Here is a 19546-nt window from a genome sequence, read left to right on the forward strand (position 1 = left end):
TTCAGTCCTGAGACTGGTTTGATGCAGCTCTCCATGCTACTCTATCCTGTGCAAGCTTCTTCATCTCCCAGTACCTACTGCAACCTACATCCTAATGAATTTGCTTAGTGTATTCATCTCTTGGTCTCCCTCTACGACTTTTACCCTCCACGCTGCCCTCCAATACTAAATTGGTGATCCCTCGATGTCTCGGAACATGCCCAACCAACCGATACCTTCTTCTAGTCAAGTTGTGCCTCAATCTCCTCTTCTCCCCAATTCTGTCAATACCTCCTCATTAGTTATGTGATCTACCCATCTAATCTTCAGCATTCTTCTGTAGCACCACATTTCGAAAGCTTCAATTCCCTTCTTGTCTAAACTATTTATTGTCCACGTTTCACTTCCATACATGGCTACACTGCATACAAATATTTTTAGAAACGACTTCCTGACATTTAAACCTATACTCGATGTTAACAAAATTTTCTTCTTCAGAAACGCTTTCCTTGCCATTGCCAGTCTACATTTTATATTCTCTCTACTTCGACCATCATCAGATATTTTGCTCCCCAAATAACAAACCTCCTTTACTACTTTAAATGTCTCATTTCCTAATCTAATTCCCTCAGCATCGCCCGACTGAATTCTATTACATTCCATTATCCTCGTTTTGCTTTTGTTGATGTTCATCTTATACCCTCCTTTCAAGACACTATCCATTCCGTTCAACTGTTCTTCCAAGTCCTTTGCTGTCTCTGACAGAATTACAATGTCATCGGCGAATCTCAAAGTTATTATTTCTTCTTCATGGATTTTAATACCTACTCCGAACTTTTCTTTTGTTTCCTTTATTGCTTGCTCAATATACAGATTGAGTAACATCGGAGACAGGCTACAACCCTGTCTCACGCCCTTCCCAACCACTGCTTCCCTTTCATACCCCTCGACTCGTATGACTGCCATCGGCTTTCTGTACAAATTGTAAATAGCCTTTCGCTCCCTGTATTTTACCCCTGCCACCTTCAGAATTTGAAAGAGCGTATTCCAGTCATCATTGTCAAAAGCTTTCTCCAAGTCTATAAATGCTAGAAACGTATGTTTGCCTTTTCTTAATCTAGCTTCTAAGATAAGTCGTAGGGTCACTATTGCCTCACGTGTTCCAACATTTCTACGGAATCCAAACTGATCTTCCCCGAGGTCGGATTCTGCTAGTTTTTCCATTCGTCCGTAATGAATTCGCTTTAGTATTTTGCAGCCGTGACTTATTAAATTGATGGTGCGGTAATTTTCACATTTGTCAACACCTGCTTTCTTTGGGATTGGAATTATTATATTCTTCTTGAAGTATGAGGGTACTTCGCCTGTCTCATACATCTTGCTCACCAGATGGTAGAGTTTCATCAGGACTGGCTCTCCCAAGGCTGTCAGTAGTTCTAATGGAATGATGTCTACTCCGAAGCCTTGTTTCGACTCAGGTCTTTCAGTGCTCTGTCAAACTCTTCACGCAGTATTATATCTCCCATTTCATCTTCATCTACATCCTCTTCCATTTCCATAATATTATCCTCAAGTACATCGCCCTTGTATAGACCCTCTATATACTCCTTCCACCTTTCTGCTTTCCCTTCTTTGCTTAGAACTGGGTCTCCATCTGAGCTTCTGATATTCATACAAGTGGTTCTCTTTTCTCCAAAGGTCTCTTTAATTTTCCTGTAGGCAATATCTATCTTACCCCTAGTGAGATAAGCCTCTACATCGTCACATTTGTCCACCAGCCATCCCTGCTTAGCCATTTTGCACTTCCTGTCGATCTCATTTTTGAGACGTCTGTATTCCTTTTTGCCTACTTCATTTACTGCATTTTTATATTTTCCCCTTTCATCAATTAAATTCAGTATTTCTTCTGTTACCTAAGGATTTCTACTAGCCCTCGTCTTTTTACCTACTTGATCCTCTGCTGCCTTCACTACTTCATCCCTCAAAGCTACCCATTCTTCTTCTACTGTATTTCTTCCCCCCATTCCTGTCAATTGTTCCCTTATGCAGTACAACCTCTGGTTTAGTCAGTTTATCCAGGTTCCATCTCCTTAAATTCCCACCTTTTTGCAGTTTCTTCAGTTTTAATCTACAGGTCATAACCAATAGATTGTGGTCAGAATCTACATCTGCCCCTGGAAATGTCTTACAATATAAAACCTGGTTCCTAAATCTCTGTCTTACCATTATATAATCTATCTGAAACCTGTCAGTATCTCCAGGCATCCTCCTTGTATACAACATTCTTTCATGATTCTTGAACCAAGTGTTAGCTATGATTAAGTTGTGCTCTGTGCAAAATTCTACCAGGCGGCTTCCTCTTTCATATCTTAGCCCCAATCCATATTCACTTACTACGTTTCCTTCTCTCCCTTTTCCTACTGCCGAATTCCAGTCACCCATGACTATTAAATTTTCGTCTCCCTTCACAATCTGAATAATTTCTTTTATTTCATCATACATTTCTTCAATTTCTTCGTCATCTGCAGAGCTAGTTGGCATATAAACTTCTACTATTGTAGTAGGCGTGGGCTTCATATCTATCTTGGCCACAATAATGCGTTCACTATGCTGTTTGTAGTAGCTTACCCGCATTCCTATTTCCCTGTTCATTATTAAACCTACTGCTGCATTACCCCTATTTGATTTTGTGTTTATGACCCTGTAGTCACCTGACCAGAAGCCTTGTTCCTTCTTCCACCGAACCTCACTGATTCCCACTATATCTAACTTTAACCTATCCATTTCCCTTTTTAAATTTTCTAACCTACATGCCCGATTAAGGGGTCCGACATTCCACGCTCCGATCCGTAGAACGCCAGTTTTCTTTCTCCTGATAACGACATCCTCTTGAGTAGTCCCCGCCCGTAGATCCGAATGGGGGACTATTTTACCTCCGGAATATTTTACCCAAGAGGACGCCATCATCATTTAACCATACAGTAAAGCTGCATGCCCTCGGGAAAAATTACGACCGTAGTTTCCCATTGCTTTCAGCCGTTCGCAGTACCAGCACAGCAAGGCCGTTTTGATTAGTGTTACAAGGCCAGATCAGTCAATCATCCAGACTGTTGCCCTTGCAACTACTGAAAAGGCTGCTTCCCCTCTTCAGGAACCACACGTTTGTCTGGCCTCTCAACAGATACCCCTCCGTTGTTGTTGTACGGTACGGCTATCTGTATCGCTGAGGCACGCAAGCAAGGCACCAACGTCAAGGTCCATGGTTTATTGGGGGGGGGGGGGGGGGGTTACTTGTGTTAAGATGATATATACCATGTCATTTTAAAGTGATCCTCAGACAAATAAGTTACTGGTACTGTTATTGATACGTAAGATCAAATGGCATGTAACTATGCCAGTATAATAAACAAGCGGTAGGAACTTCTGATGTATTGGGGTAATAGGCCTGGAAGGTAGATAAAGGAACAATGTGACGGTGACAATGTCGTTTGAAAACATGAAGCTCTAACCAGTTTATACTTTCCCAAAGGTGGGACTATAATGCTTTTTAGTTTATCGACAATTTGTTTTTATATTTACGTTACTTTACTTGCTGTATGCCTTCTTTCCCTAGTGCAGATATTTCTACCACACGACGTTTTGTCGTTTTAGTTATTAGTGGTACTAATAATGATGATGATGCGGAGGAGGAGGAATATAATGAGAGAAACGAGAGAGCGGAAACGGATGCCAAAGCATATACTATTTCCCTCTAGTATCACTGAAGGGACTGCTGAGCTTAAAGTCCCCATCCTACAGACACGTGTAACTTGCTGTCGTACCATCAAATATTGCATAATGATTTGGAATGTAGCTCAGCATATTGGTCAATACTTGATTAAGTGCATGACGCCACCACCGTTTATCTCATGGGCTGCTAAATACTGGCGATAAAAATTTCTTCTACGGCCGGAATTTGAAGAGCCAACTTCACATTCCAGCGCCACCGCATAAACCTACATTAGCAGCAGTGTCAGCCATGAAGACTCCTTTCAGTTGATGATCGTATGCAAATGATAAGTAATGTGCTGTATGGATAATAATCGTATCATGTTCGGAGATGCTGAAGTAAATGAGATTTTATTTTTTTTTAAATTAATTCTAGAGAAAAAATAGTGGAAGAGAAGTTAGTTAATACATAATTTCGTAATGGTAAACTGTAATTGTAATCTGTAAAACGGTACCAGCTTTTTAGTATGCACCTGTGAACTGAAAACAGTCTAAGTGGTTTCCTGTGGTATCAGCGGAGTTTTTGATAGATTAGTATCATTCACGATATTGTCCATAGGTTACTTACCAACAGGCAGCATACTGCAGAGAATGTTACTGGTTCAACTTAGGACAGAGCCAATAATGACAGGGGCTGTTACTGAATAAATACTTTACGGAGTTATTGCTGCGACAGGTATGTATTCAGTCTCAAGCTTTCGATGACTTCCACCATCGTCATTGTCAGGAGTTTTCCTTAGACCGTATAGTACGTTTTTTATCTGGATGTATTATGCCACGCAGACGTCGTGAGGGGATGAAACTTCCTATGTAGCCCAAGTTTGCGTCGATGTCTACGATACAAAAACATTGGTAGTGACGCTGATTTCGACAGTTGGTGGATGGCTGAGCTTATTTCTCTGTTGCATTTCAACATCGAGCACCCATTTCCGTGCACCACTGAGGGTGCAAACCCGCTGTCCCGCTTAAAGTTGTTGCAAAGTCAGATGGGTGGTTGAGTCACTCTGTTTACTGGAAGCCGATAATGCTGACCTACGTCTCAGTACGCGAAGTTTTCACCATCTAGAAGATAATAATGCAACTTTAAACGCATTGATACACAGATAAAACTGGTTCTCATAAGGACCACTTTGTTTCTGAAATCCGATACCTGAGAAATATGTTTTGGTAAAATGGCTGCAATGAACGAGGTACTACGTTAGCTGTCTCTAAGAAAGAAGAACACAGAGATACTCAATACCAGAAGATGGCCAGCGTACAGCACTTCTTCCTTTTTTCGAAGCTACTACTAATAAAATATGTAGGGCCCTGCGCAGACACGGTTTTTCAATCCATTTTCCCACCACTCAGAAAATTAAGGAGTTGCTGCTCCCAGCTTCGGTCTCAGTATTCTTGGAATTTATTAAATTCCTTGTGAATGTGATGAAAGTTGCATTTTAATTTTAATCGGGGCAGCGCCTCTATACCCTTGATGGGTCACGGAAACTGGTGCTTAATGCTGAAAAGGAACAGAGAAATACGCTCTGTCATTCACCATCAACGAAATCAACAATTCTACCAATGTTATTCCATTATAGACAGCGACCTAATTTCTGGTAGCATATGGAGGATCCGTGACTTGGTGTTGTCTCGGTGACACAGTTCGGTCAAATGGAGTATTACACGGCCTACGGATAACTCCTGACGATGACGACGTAGGAAGTCGTCGAAAGCTCAACAAGACTGACAAATTAACCGGTCAGTGTAGACGATTTCCGTAGTGGACAGAGAGTGTCGCCATTTGACGAAACAGGCCTTGATTAAATAGTTCTAGTAAGTAATCACATGGCAGTGTCAAGAAATCGCAACACGGAAACGACGCAGCGGCACTCGTTAAAACCGACTGCTTTTGGATCACAGTGGCCCATTCATATGATTATTAAATATGATAACATCGAAACGTGAGACGAGATAATTGAAACTCTATGTATAGGGGGAGGGAGGGAGAGAGAGAGAGAGAGAGAGAGAGAGAGAGAAAGAGAGAGAGCACATGCTCGCGGGCTGGTGGAAGAAGGAGATGGTAACCAGCCGTGTCCTTTTCCAAGGAACCCTCACGGAATTTGCCTCAGTCGATATAGAGATAGCACTACAGCACACTAGTCCCTGCCTCTGAAACCAATTCTAATCACGCGAGTCGCCCAATCTATCGCTGACGATCTGAAACATCCCCAAAATACCACTGTTACGAGGAGAGTAATATATAAAGGGTAGAAGAGAGCCCAGATGTAAGTATGAATGGAGAGAGGTGGGCTCAGCGACACTTCAAACAGCAAGACATCAACACATGCTTAAAAGAAAAAAAAGAAAGGCAGAGCTTAGAAGTTCACACTAGACGTAAGATGGATTAATGACGTCATATTAACAACAAATTTCACCACTACTCTACCCAATGCCACCGTAGACGTGTCACACGATGGTCAGTTCGTCACATCCACTTTTACACGCTTTTCTCCCTTTATCTTGAGACCTCTGTGATGTAGGTCATATCTTCAACGCCCTGGGTTAAAATTAATCGGTTTTCTTTTGGGTGGCCGAAGAAAACATTTCAGACACATCACCACCATCGAAACGAAGAGGCCTGAAGAAGTGGCAAAAGGACGTAACTGAAACCACCCCTTTCCTTTGGGCGTTCGTTTTCACACATTTTGCAGTCGAAAACGACTGTATGCAGCACGATGTGCAACAGGACGACGTTCTTGACACCCACTGAGACTGACGCTCCACAGACGATTCAACACTTCTCTAAGAAATTGTAGGCATGCAGCGCCATTAAACGTAGAATGTAGAATGATCACAATTTTTTCTCTGTTATACAGGGAGGAACCACTAGGGACCATTCAAAACCATTCAATGAAATCTGAACTTGATATGAATCAGCCGGCCGGGGTGGCCAAGCGGTTCCAGGCGCTACAGTCTGGAACCGCGCGACCGCTACGGTCACAGGTTCGAATCCTGCCTCGGGCATGGGTTTGTGTGACGTCCTTAGGTTAGTTAGATTTAAGTAGTTTTAAGTTCTAAGGGACTGATGACTCAGCAGTTAAGTTCAAATGGCTGTGAGCACTATGAGACTCAACTGCTGAGGTCATCAGTCCCGTAGAACTTAGAACTACTTAAACCTAACTAACCTAAGGACGTCAGACACATCCAAGCCCGAAGCAGGATTCGAACCTGCGACCGTATCGGTCACGCGGTTCCAGACTCTAGCGCCTAGAACCGCTCGGCCACTCCGGCCGGCAGCAGTTAAGTCCCATAGTGCTCAGAGCCATTTTTTGATCCGAATCAGCAAAAGGTGTTAACGCTTTCTCAGTCCCACTGTTTCGCACTCCCCTGTGGCGTAATCACGAGAGGTGCAACACTGAGACGTACGTAAGTAAAACCGAAAAGGGTCCATCTAAGATCCCCAATTTGGCAACAACCTCAATGTCACCCGCACACCTTTGTCGAGCACTTTATAAATGTACCTGTACTGAGACTTCGACACTCATTCAACATAGTGCTAGTCCGCTGTCGCTCCAGCACCTGAAGGAAGACAACCCCTTTGAAACCCCTTACACTGCACATGCCGGCGAGCGGCGAGCAGACATTACAGCAGCAGAGGAGCGCAGCTCAACTGAATAGATTCAAAATCTCTGTACTCATATATTTTTAAAGTGCTCGACAGAGGTACGTGGGTGACGCTGATGGAAATGCCGAACTATGGGGGGGGGGGGGGGGCACGGGAGGGCGCCAAAGAGCAGCGCTGAAAAGACGTAAACGCCCTTTGCTGCCTCAGATCACGTCCAGATTTCGTTGAACGATTTTGAACGGTGCCTGGTAGTTCCACCCTGAATAGCTGAGCAAATTCGCAGTCGCGCTACCCTCCGAATGGGTCAGATCACTTTCAATGGGGTTGCAAGCCCGCGGTGCTCTTAGGGAAGGGTTGACTCATCCGCGAGAGTCAGCAGTCTCAAAGGATGTCAAGAACGTCATCCTGTTGCATGTCGTACTGCAAACTGTCGTTTTCGGCAGCAAAATGTGTAAAAATAAGCGCCACAGGGAAAGGAGTGGTTTCATTGACGCCCATTATGCCATATTCTGAGGCCTTTTCGTGTCGATTCAATGAGGCGATGTGTCTGAAATACACTCCTGGAAATGGAAAAAAGAACACATTGACACCGGTGTGTCAGACCCACCATACTTGCTCCGGACACTGCGAGAGGGCTGTACAAGCAATGATCACACGCACGGCACAGCGGACACACCAAGAACCGCGGTGTTGGCCGTCGAATGGCGCTAGCTGCGCAGCATTTGGGCACCGCCGCCGTCAGTGTCAGCCAGTTTGCCGTGGCATACGGCAGTCTTTAACACTGTAAGCATGCCGCGACAGCGTGGACGTGAACCGTATGTGCAGTTGACGGACTTTGAGCGAGGGCGTATAGTGGGCATGCGGGAGGCCGGGTGGACGTACCGCCGAATTGCTCAACACGTGGGGCGTGAGGTCTCTACAGTACATCGATGTTGTCGCCAGTGGTCGGCGGAAGGTGCACGTACCCGTCGACCTGGGACCGGACCGCAGCGACGCACGGATGCACGCCAAGACCGTAGGATCCTACGCAGTGCCGTAGGGGACCGCATCGCCACTTCCCAGCAAATTAGGGACACTGTTGCTCCTGGGGTATCGGCGAGGACCATTCGCAACCGTCTCCATGAAGCTGGGCTACGGTCCCGCACACCGTTAGGCCGTCTTCCGCTCACGCCCCAACAGCGTGCAGCCTGCCTCCAGTGGTGTCGCGACAGGCGTGAATGGAGGGACGAATGGAGACGTGTCGTCTTCAGCGATGAGAGTCGCTTCTGCCTTGGTGCCAATGATGGTCGTATGCGTGTTTGACGCCGTGCAGGCGAGCGCCACAATCAGGACTGCATACGATCGAGGTACACAGGGCCTACACCCGGCATCATGGTGTGAGGAGCGATCTCCTACACTGGCCGTACACCTCTGGTGATCGTCGAGGGGACACTGAATAGTGCACGGTACATCCAAACCGTTATCGAACCCATCGTTCTACCATTCCTAGACCGGCAAGGGAACTTGCTGTTCCAACAGGACAATGAACGTCCGCATGTATCCCGTGCCACCCAACGTGCTCTAGAAGGTGTAAGTCAACTACCCTGGCCAGCAAGATCTCCGGATCTGTCCCCCATTGAGCATGTTTGGGACTGGATGAAGCGTCGTCTCACGCGGTCTGCACGTCCAGCACGAACGCTGGTCCAACTGAGGCGCCAGGTGGAAATGGCATGGCAAGCCGTTCCACAGGACTACATCCAGCATCTCTACGATCGTCTCCATGGGAGAATAGCAGCCTGCATTGCTGCGAAAGGTGGATATACACTTTACTAGTGCCGACATTGTGCATGCTGTGTTGCCTGTGTCTATGTGCCTGTGGTTCTGTCAGTGTGATCATGTGATGTATCTGACCCCAGGAATGTGTCAATAAAGTTTCCCCTTCCTGGGACAATGAATTCACGGTGTTCTTATTTCAATTTCCAGGAGTGTATTTCTTCGGCCACTCAGAAGACGTTATACTGGGTGATTAAAAAGTCAGTATAAACTTGAAAACTTAATGAAGCACGGAATAATGCAGATAGAGTGGTAAAAATTGACACACATGCTTGGAATGGCACTTGGGGTTTTACTAGAACAAAACAAAAAAAAAAAACACGAAGCTTACAAAATGTCCGACAGATCTTTTGCGCGCGTCGTTTGGTGATGATTGTGAGCTCAGCCGCCACTTTCGTCATGCTTGGCCTCCCAGGTCCCCAGACCTCAGTCTATGCGCTTATTGGCTTTGGGGTTACCTGAAGTCGCAATTCTATCGTGATCGACCGACATCTCTAGGGATGATGAAAGACAACTTTCGACGCCAATGCCTCACCATAACTCCAGACATGCTTTACAGTGATGTTAACAACATTATTCCTCGACTACAGCTATTGTTGAGGAATGATGATGGACATATTGAGCATTTCCTGTAAAGAAGATCATATTTGCTTTGTCTTACTTTGTTATGCTAATTATTGCTATTCTGATCAGATGAAGAGCCATCTGTCGCATATCTGTTGAACCTTTTTATTTTTTTTATTTTTTTTTGTTCTGATAAAACCGCATGTCATTCCAAGTGTGTGTGTGTGTGTGTGTTTGAGGTTTACGGGCGCTAAACAGCGTGGTCATCAGCGCCCAAGCACATAAAAACAGGAACACATGCAGTGAAGGGACTAAGACGAACAGCGATCAAGGAGAATGGCTAAAAGACGCAGACCTGACGCAGTTCCAAATCCCCACATACAGAGGCAAAACAAGAGGAGAAAGAACACACTAAAAAAGGAAAGGAAACACAAGGAAGAGAGAACAGAAACCGAAGGGAAACAAGGAGGTAGTCGTGACTGTCGGACCTCTTACCTAAAACCTGGGTGAGCCAGTCACCCAGCAGCACATTAAAACCCTCTCCCTAAAATCCGAGGCAACAGATTGGACAGGACACAAAACCTTAAGACCTTAACCACAGTCGCTGCGTCGTCTTGCAAAATAGAGGGCAAATCCGGTGGCAAAGAAACCACCGCCCTCTGGTCAGAGAATAAAAGACAGTCAAGTAAAATGTGGCGGACAGTAACCTGGACGCCACAAGCACTGCAGATTGGTGGGTCCTCCAGCCGGAGTAAAAAAACCACGCGTTAAGGGACTGTGCCCGATGCGGAGGCGAGTGAGGAGAACCTCATCCCGCCTGTATGACTGGTAGGACGTACACCATGGTCGCGTAGTGGCCTTTACCAGACGCAGCTTATTGTCAGAAACTGCCAGCCACTCCTCTTCCCATTGATGCGTAACACGAAAACGCAAAAGGGAGGTTACAGCATGGAGGGGGACAGCACATTCAACAACGTGAGGGAGGGAACATGCATCTTTGGCAGCCACATCCGCCAGTTCGTTTCCCCTAATACCCACGTGCCCCGGCACCCAGCAGAAAGAAACCTCCTTCCCCTGCCGTTGCAGGTGGAGTAGGGCATCATGGATGTTCTGGACGACCGTATCCGCTGGGTACAAGTGTTGCATGGTCTGAAGGGCACTCAGGGAGTCAGAACAGATGAGGAACTTAAGACTGGGAACACATCTCATCTGCTCCAATGCCCGCAAGATTGCAAACAATTCGGCATCAAGGATGGTAAACGCCGCAGGAATCCGTAACTTGACGACTCGATCAGGGAAAACAATAGCACAACCAACAGAGTCCCCCTGATTAGAGCCATCTGTGAATACAAGTACATGGTCCGGATGCTGGTTTAAAATATCGTAAAATAAGGAGCTAAAAACAAACGCGGGAGTGCAGTTCCTCCGGTTCTCCGACAAATCTAGAAGGATGCTGGGCTTCTGGAGCAACCAGGGAGGCAGGCGAGTAAAACCTTGTCGTTGGGGGGCCACACGCTCCACACCAAGGGACTCTAGCAAATGCTTGGCACGAATCCCAAATGGTCTCGTTGCCCTGGGACGACTGGAAAAGAGACGTTCCATAGGCGGTCGGGCAACGGTAGGGTACACAGGGGAGGTAGGACAGGCAAGGAAATGACACACCCGTCGCACCATGAGGAGTTTCCGCCGGATGGCGAGCGGCGGTTCCCCTGCCTCAGCACACAGGCTGGGGATGGGACTGGTACGGAAGGCACCAGCGGCCAGCCTGATACCCTCATGGTGTACTGCGTCAAGGATCTTCAGATACGAAGGCAGTGCTGACCCATACACGGTGCAAGCATAGTCAAGACGCGATCGGACGAAAGCCCTATAAAACTGCAGCAGACGCTCCCGATCTGCTCCCCAGGACCGATGGCTCCGGCACTTCAAAATATTTAGTGCCTTCAGGGCCCGCACCTTGAGGTCTTTAAGGTGAGGCAACCACGACAACTTGGAATCAAAAGTGAGGCCCAGGAACCTCACAGTGTCTCTAAAAGGAAGAACGGTGTCCCTCAAACGCAATTCAGGGGAGGTAAAAGGACGCCGAGAACGATTAAAATGAACACACACAGATTTGTCTGCAGAAAAAGTAAAACCCGTCTTTGCAGTCCATGCCTCTAAGCGCTTTATTGTAAGCTGCAACTGCCGACTAGCAGTTACAAGACTGGAGGAAGAACAGAAAACAGCAAAATCGTCCACAAACAAGGAGCATTGGTCAGGACTCCGGATAGTGGACGTGATACTGTTAATAGCGACGGCAAAGAGGGTGACACTTAAAACGCTGCCCTGAGGAACACCATTCTCCTGCACGTACAAATCATATGGCACATTACCAACCCGATACCGAAAGAGGCGGTGAGAAAGAAAGGACCAAATGAAGATGGGGAGACGGCCACGAAAGCCCCACTCATGGAGTTGATTGAGGATAAGGCGTCACCAAGTAGTGTCATACGCCTTATTAATGTCAAAGAAGACCCTTAGACAATGCTGGTTACGTAGGAAGGCCTGCTGGATGGCGGCCTCAAGCAGGGTCAAGTTGTCTATAGTGGAACGACATCTCCGAAAGCCACACTGAGAGGGGCTAAGGAGCTGCCTGGTCTTGAGCAGCCAAACCAGGCGGCGGTTGACCATGCGTTCCAACGTCTTCCCAACACAGCTCGTCAAAGCAATACTGCGATAACTACTGGGATGCGTTCGGTCCTTCCCTGGTTTGAGGAGGGGAATCAAAATCGCCTCCCTCCACGAGTCAGGGTGCGTGCCGGATAACCATATCTTATTGAAACAGCTCAGGAGAACTTCCTTGGATGGCAGCAACAAGTGCCGCAGCATGCTGTATCGGATTTGATCATGACCAGGCGCAGTATTATGAGCCACAGACAGCGCAGAATGCAGTTCCCACATTGTGAAGGGGCAGTTATAGGGTTGAGAATTTAGAGACCGGAAGTCCAAGTGAACCCTCTCGATGGCAGTGCGGTAGCGGCAGAAATCTGGATCACAGTTAATAGTGGCGGTAGAGTCCGCAAAATGCATGGCCAGTGTCTTGGCAATGTCTCTCGGCGCCGTGAGGAGACATCCCTGATGCAGCAATGCCGTGACGGGTAGCTGGCTGAGTTACCCGGAAATCCTCCTGATGGCTTCCCATACTTTCGTAGAACTAGTGGAGCGAGAGATGGAGTTCAAGAACGATTGCCACGACCGTCGTTTGCTCTCTTTAATCACTCGCCGCGCTCTGGCTCTTGCCACCCGAAAGGCCGCTTAGGGACGGCACTTGAAGCGGCGCAGAGCAGCACGGAGGGCTCGGATGGCTGAGTGGCACTCAGTGGTCCACCAAGGGACAGGACGCCTCTTGGGATGACCGGATGACGGTGGGATTGACAATTCAGCAGCATGGGAGATCACGGCTGTAACATGGTCTACCCATTCGTGGACGCTGGCACAGTGTTCCAAAACAGCCGGTTGGCTGAAAAGTGTCCAGTCAGCTCTGCAGTGGTGCCACCGGGGCGGCACTGGTAATGCCACAGCCTCATCCAGGAGGCGAATCCAAAGGGGGAAGTGGTCCCTAGAATGGAGGTCAGCAGCAGCCTCCCACGGACCAGAATCCGCAAGTGCTGGAGAGCAAAAGGAAAGGTCAATAGCCGATGACGACCCGGAAGCAGTACAGAAATGAGTGGGAGCACCAGAGTTGAGGATGCACAGTTCTTCAGACATCATGAGGCTTTCCAGAATGCGACCCCTGGTGCAAGTAGTCGGAGAGCCCCATAAGACATTATGAGCGTTGAAGTCCCCCAGAAGAAGAAATGGGCGGGGTGTTGGCTAATAAAGTCCGTGAGAGCCTCAGAGTCTGTCGCATCCAGAGGCGGTAAATAAACTGAACAGACTGTGAGCCTCCGACCCACAAGAATGTCAACTGCAACTGCTTGCAAGTCGGTGACGAGAGGAGCTCAGATGAGGGGTGCATGTCACGGACAAAAACCGCACCACCACCCTATGCCCTTTCCCCCGTCAGATCATCTTTTCGATATACGGTATAGCCCCGTAAAGAAGGAGCATCAGGGGGCCGAAAATGTGTCTCTTGGAGACATAAGCACAAGGAGCACTCTCGTATAAGGAGTTGTAATTCGGCCACATGCGTCCTGAACCCATTCAGGTTCCACTGTAATATGGGAGCCAGTGATCAGGGTGGCTGAACTTTCACCCTGCCTCTGTGCTTTGGAGGTGAACCCGTACTGGCCGGAGATTTATTCCTGGGGCGAGAAGATCGCCCCCGGTCGACATCAATGTCCATAAGCTCCGATGACGACCCACGGGAGATGTCAGACAGTACGATGGCCTCGTCATCGGACCGACGCTGACTAGTCTCCTTAGGTGGCAAAACCTTCACCTTCTGAGGCTTTGTCTTGGGGGGCTTAGAATGCAGAGCCTTGTCAACAGTTGGAGCTTTACTCGCCTGGGCAGAAGGCGCCATATGGGGAGAGGCAGGAAGTACCCCAATGTCAGCAACCACGGCCTTGTCCGACGTAGCGGGGAGAGCCGCAGGTTGCAAAACTACCGCAGCAGCACAAGTGCACTGGCAAGCGCAGGTATTAGTGCTAACACTAGCAACCTCCGTTTGCGTAGCAACAGTGGCCAGTTGTACCGGGTTTTTGAGAGCGGAAGCGAAAGATGTTGAAAACACAGGAGGTTGCATGGCCTCAAAGAGCTTCTTGACCTCACCATAGGGGATGCGCTTAGATGTTTTAATCTCCTGTACCTTCCGTTCTTCGAGATAGATGGGGCAGATCCGACTCCAGACAGGGTGACTCCCAGAGCAATTCACGCACTTCACAGGTGATGAACAATCGGCTCCGTCATGGGCAGGCTGACCACATTTACCACAAGTGGCTATCCCATTGCACCCCAACGTAGTACGCCCAAAGCGCTGACATTTAAAACAGCGCATTGGGTTGGGGAAATATGGCCGTACTGGCAAACGTAAGAACCCCGCTTTAACATGCTCTGGGTGTCTCGGGCAACTGAACGTGAGAATAAACGAGTCAGATATGACGAGGTCCCCATCGACTCGTTTCATAATATGCTGCACGTCAACAATACCTTGTCAGCCCACTCAGATTTTAACTCGTCTATGGGGATATCCACCAAGTCCCTACACGTCACAACACCCTTACTATAATTCAAAGTGGAGTGGAGCTCGGTCTCGATAGCGTACTCTCCTAGACAGGTTGCTTTCCGAAGGGAAGCGACTTGACGGGAACTAGAAGTCTCAACTAACAGAGTCCCATTGCGCAGTCGCTTTACAGTTTTCAGTGTTCCTGCAATTCCCTCAAGACCCTTGTGCATGTAAAAGGGAGAAACCCTCTCAAAGCTACCCTCCTTCCTTTTAATAATCAAAAACACATTCTGATTATCAGCATGTGCTCCGTTACTACAGTTACAGTGGCCCACCCAAGCCACTGGTAGGGGGAAATTTAGAGGTCGAAGGGTCCATTGCGGTCCCACGAGCAGCTAGGGAACTAAAGGTCCGCTCAGACAGAGCCCCGCGTGCCTGAGTAAGCCTTATACAACTGGGGTGCGGCAGGTGCCCCAGAGGTTTCCCGCTTGCGACTGTTCCACCCCAACAGCCATGCATCTTCTAGGCGTGGAGCACACCGAAAGATTGAGGGGTTTTTATAGAGGTTGGCCTTCCTCGCAATCCAGGCGGTCAAGCCAAGATTACTGGCGGCGCAGACCAGTCCCCAGCTCAGGACCCCGGGGTCGCCAAGCCCGTACTCAGCAAGTGAATGCTGAGCCCCTGGGGGAATGCCATTCCAAGCATGTGTGTCAATTTGTACCTCTCTACCTACATTATTCCATGATTTATTCAGTATTCAAATTTGTACTGACATTTTGATCACCCGGTATTTCTCATGAACTTCCGAGGTTTGGCCTTTTCCTCGCATGAGTCGACACCTTGCTGTTTGAAGCGTCGCCGAGCCCGAGGGTGACGTCACGGGGCGCCACGCTTTTGCACCATTACAGAGGAAGGTTGTAGGCATCTTAAGCCAAATTTCAAACGTCTGAGTCGAAATGGGAGACAATTATAGGGTTTCAAAGAAAGTGATTCTTTAATTGTGTTGCGCACTCTATGAAGGAACAGTGCTTAATTAGGTTTTTATGTATACATTGGGAAAGGGTGGATTCGAAAGTCTTGAAAACACCAAAGTAAGTTTAATGGGTTGGTAAGAGGAGATCCAATCCCAAAGAAAGTAGGTGTTGACAGATGTGAAAATTACCGAACTATCAGTTTAATAAGTCACAGCTGCAGAATACTAACGCGAATTCTTTACAGACGAATGTAAAAACTGATAGAAGCCGACCTCGGGGAAGATCAGTTTGGATTCCGTAGAAATGTTGGAACACGTGAGGCAATAGTGACCCTACGACTTATCTTAGAAGAAAGATTAAGGAAAGGCAAACCTACGTTTCTAGCATTTGTAGACTTAGAGAAAGCTTTTGACAATGTTGATTGGAATACTATATTTCAAATTCTGAAGGCGGCAGGGGTAAAATACATGGAGCGAAAGGCTATTTACAATTTGTACAGAAAGCCGATGGCAGTCATACGAGTCGAGGGGTATGAAAGGGAAGCAGTGGTTGGGAAGGGAGTGAGACAAGGTTGTAGCCTGTCTCCGATGTTACTCAATCTGTATATTGAGCAAGCAATAAAGGAAACAATAGAAAAGTTCGGAGTATGTATTAAAATCCATGGAGAAGAAATAATAACTTTGAGATTCGCCGATGACATTGTAATTCTGTCAGAGACAGCAAAGGACTTGGAAGAGCAGTTGAACGGAATGGATAGTGTCTTGAAAGGAGGGTATAAGATGAACATCAACAAAAGCAAAACGAGGATAATGGAATGTAATAGAATTAAGTCGGGTGATGCTGAGGGAATTAGATTAGGAAATGAGACATTTAAAGTAGTAAAGGAAGTTTGTTACTTGGGGAGCAAAATATCTGATGATGGTCGAAGTAGAGAGAATATAAAATGTAGACTGGCAATGGCAAGGAAAGCGTTTCTGAAGAAGAAAATTTTGTTAACATCGAGTATAGGTTTAAACGTCAGGAAGTCGTTTCTGAAAGTATTTGTATGCAGTGTAGCCATGTATGGAAGTGAAACGTGGACAATAAATAGTTTAGACAAGAAGGGAATTGTAGCTTTCGAAATGTGGTGCTACAGAAGAATGCTGAAGATTAGATGGGTAGATCACATAACCAAAGAGGAGGTATTGACAGAATTGGGGAGAAGAGGAGATTGAGGCACAACTTGACTAGAAGAAGGTATCGGTTGGTTGGGCATGTTCCGAGACATCGAGGGATCACCAATTTAGTATTGGAGGGCAGCGTGGAGGGTAAAAATCGTAGAGGGAGACCAAGAGATAAATACACTAAGCAGATTCAGAGGGATGTAGGCTGCAGTAGGTACTGGGAGATGAAGAAGCTTGTACAGGATAGAGTAGCATGGAGAGCTGCATCAAACCAGTCTCAGGACTGAAGACCACAACAGTAGGAGGAGATCACTAGGTGTTTATTAGAACTAACAGTATAAGTAGAATTCTAGAGGTATTTGGCAACTCAGGATGTTAACCGGTAAAAAGTACCGCATTATAGACAGTTGCGCCGGCAGTAGTGGCCGAGCGGTTCTATGCGCTGCAGTCTGAAACCGAGCGACCGTTTACGGTCGCAGGTTCGAATCCTGCCTCGGGCATGGATGTGTGTGATGTCCTTAGGTTAGATAGGTTTAATTAGTTCTAGGTTCTAGGCGACTGATGACCTCAGAAATTAAGTCGCATAGTGCTCAGAGCCATTTATAGACAGTTGCAAAAATTATGAGGTAGCCGTGAGGGTATTCTTTCAACTTTCTGCATATTCTGAAGTTGTGACTGAAAGGCCTCCTATTTCCTTGTGTATTAATTTTCAGACGGCATTGAAGTTAGTGTGGAATAAATATATGAAATATGTGAAAATGAGGGTTCGGGATCAGACGTGAGGTGTGAATATAGCAGGTAGGTGAATACATCCAGCTAGATCCAGGACTTCTGCAACAGTGTGCCTAAGAAGCAACATTTTACGGTAAGTGACTGCACGAACAGAGCGTCACTCGTGAGTGGAAACAGGTCGTACCAATCTCTAAAAAGGGCTCCCAGATGGGTGGGTTGAACTTGAGACCTGTATAAATGATAACGATTTCTTTTAGAATTTGTTCTTTCATGATATTTTGAAGGCGCTCAGTAAATCCCAGTTTTCTTGTCTTCCACAAAGCCTTCGATGCAGTTCCACAGCATCGTTTCGTGAACAAGATTCGCACTTAGGGATACTCGAACTGATGTACGATTGGACCGAAGATTTTCTAGCACACAGAACTCGGTAAATCGCAGTTTATGAGGAAGAGTCGTCAGAATCCAATGTAGTGTATGACAAAACTCAGGGTATAATGCGAGGACCGATGACTGTGACTCTACGTGATTGCTGGCAGACAGCGATCTCTATACTACGTGGATGTTGAACTTCAGCTGTCTGATCGTAGCGCACGTAGATGACCGTATTTCGTTTCTTGCTAAACTACAACATGTTGCTAAAAAACTTCACTAGCATAAGAAAAGAAAATACCCTTCGATTCTGCTCCCACATCAGCGTATTACATCATAAGTTGGCATAAAGTTCAAAACGGGAAATAAGTCTGCAATTCTTTGTCATGTAGAGACCAATGGAAATTTCTTTGCCAAACTACAACATGGCGGACGAGGCAAAGCACATGAATTTGCACACACGCTACAGTTCTATACTCAGAAACCAGAGTTATATATAAAGGTTACACAGAGATCACTGCTGGCAGACGTCGCAGTTGACTGCAGGGAGGTAACGTCGTTACAAACCTGCGAAATGTACAGCGAGTTGCAGATGATACTCGCCTGGTGCAAAAATTGGCAACTAACTTTAAATAAATATAAATTTCATGTAATGCGTGCCAATGGACGAAAATGTCCAACATCTTTGTGAACCAGTTGCACTATTCAGGTATCTGAAAGTTTCTGTCCGGAGCGGTTTACGGTGAAACGACCACATGAATCTAGCTGTGGCTGGACTCAAATTTGTTGGAAGAATACTGAGGAAGTGTAATTCGTTCATTAGAGGTCTGTTACAAGACCCTCGTTCAACTAATTCTTGAGCATTTTCGTCAATCTTGGACCCTTACTAAATTTGATAAGCGGGAGAGGCAGAAAAGATTCAAAGAAAAGCTACACGAATTGCTGTGGGTTTGTCTGGTCAGCGTAAAAGTGTCACGAAGAGCCCAGTAAATTGGCGAGGTAGACATTGCAAGAGAGGTGACGTGCACACAAAATCCGGAGAGCCTACGTGCCAAAGAGAGTCAAAAACGTGGTACTTGTTCTAACATCTCTGGTAATCACCACGGCACTAAAGTAGAGAAATTTGGGCCCTTGCAGAGTACTGACGGTCTTGCTTAATGTGTACCGTCCGAGAAGGAATAGAAAGTAGAAGGGGACTCAGAATACGCTCACTCCGCCACACAACTCGCAAACTACTTTCTCCGTGGTAAAATATGGTATCGTGCTGACCATTTATGTGATTAGAATGAAATTTTCATTCTGCAGCGGAGTGTGCGCTGATATGAAACTTCCTGGCAGATTAAAACTGTGTGCCGGATCGAGACTCGAACTCGGGACCTTTGCCTATCGCGGGCAAGTGCTCTACCAACTGAGTACAAGGTTAAGTGTGCCTATC

The sequence above is a fragment of the Schistocerca gregaria genome, chromosome X (genome assembly GCF_023897955.1).
Source record: "Schistocerca gregaria isolate iqSchGreg1 chromosome X, iqSchGreg1.2, whole genome shotgun sequence".
Taxonomy (NCBI): Eukaryota; Metazoa; Arthropoda; class Insecta; order Orthoptera; family Acrididae; genus Schistocerca; species Schistocerca gregaria.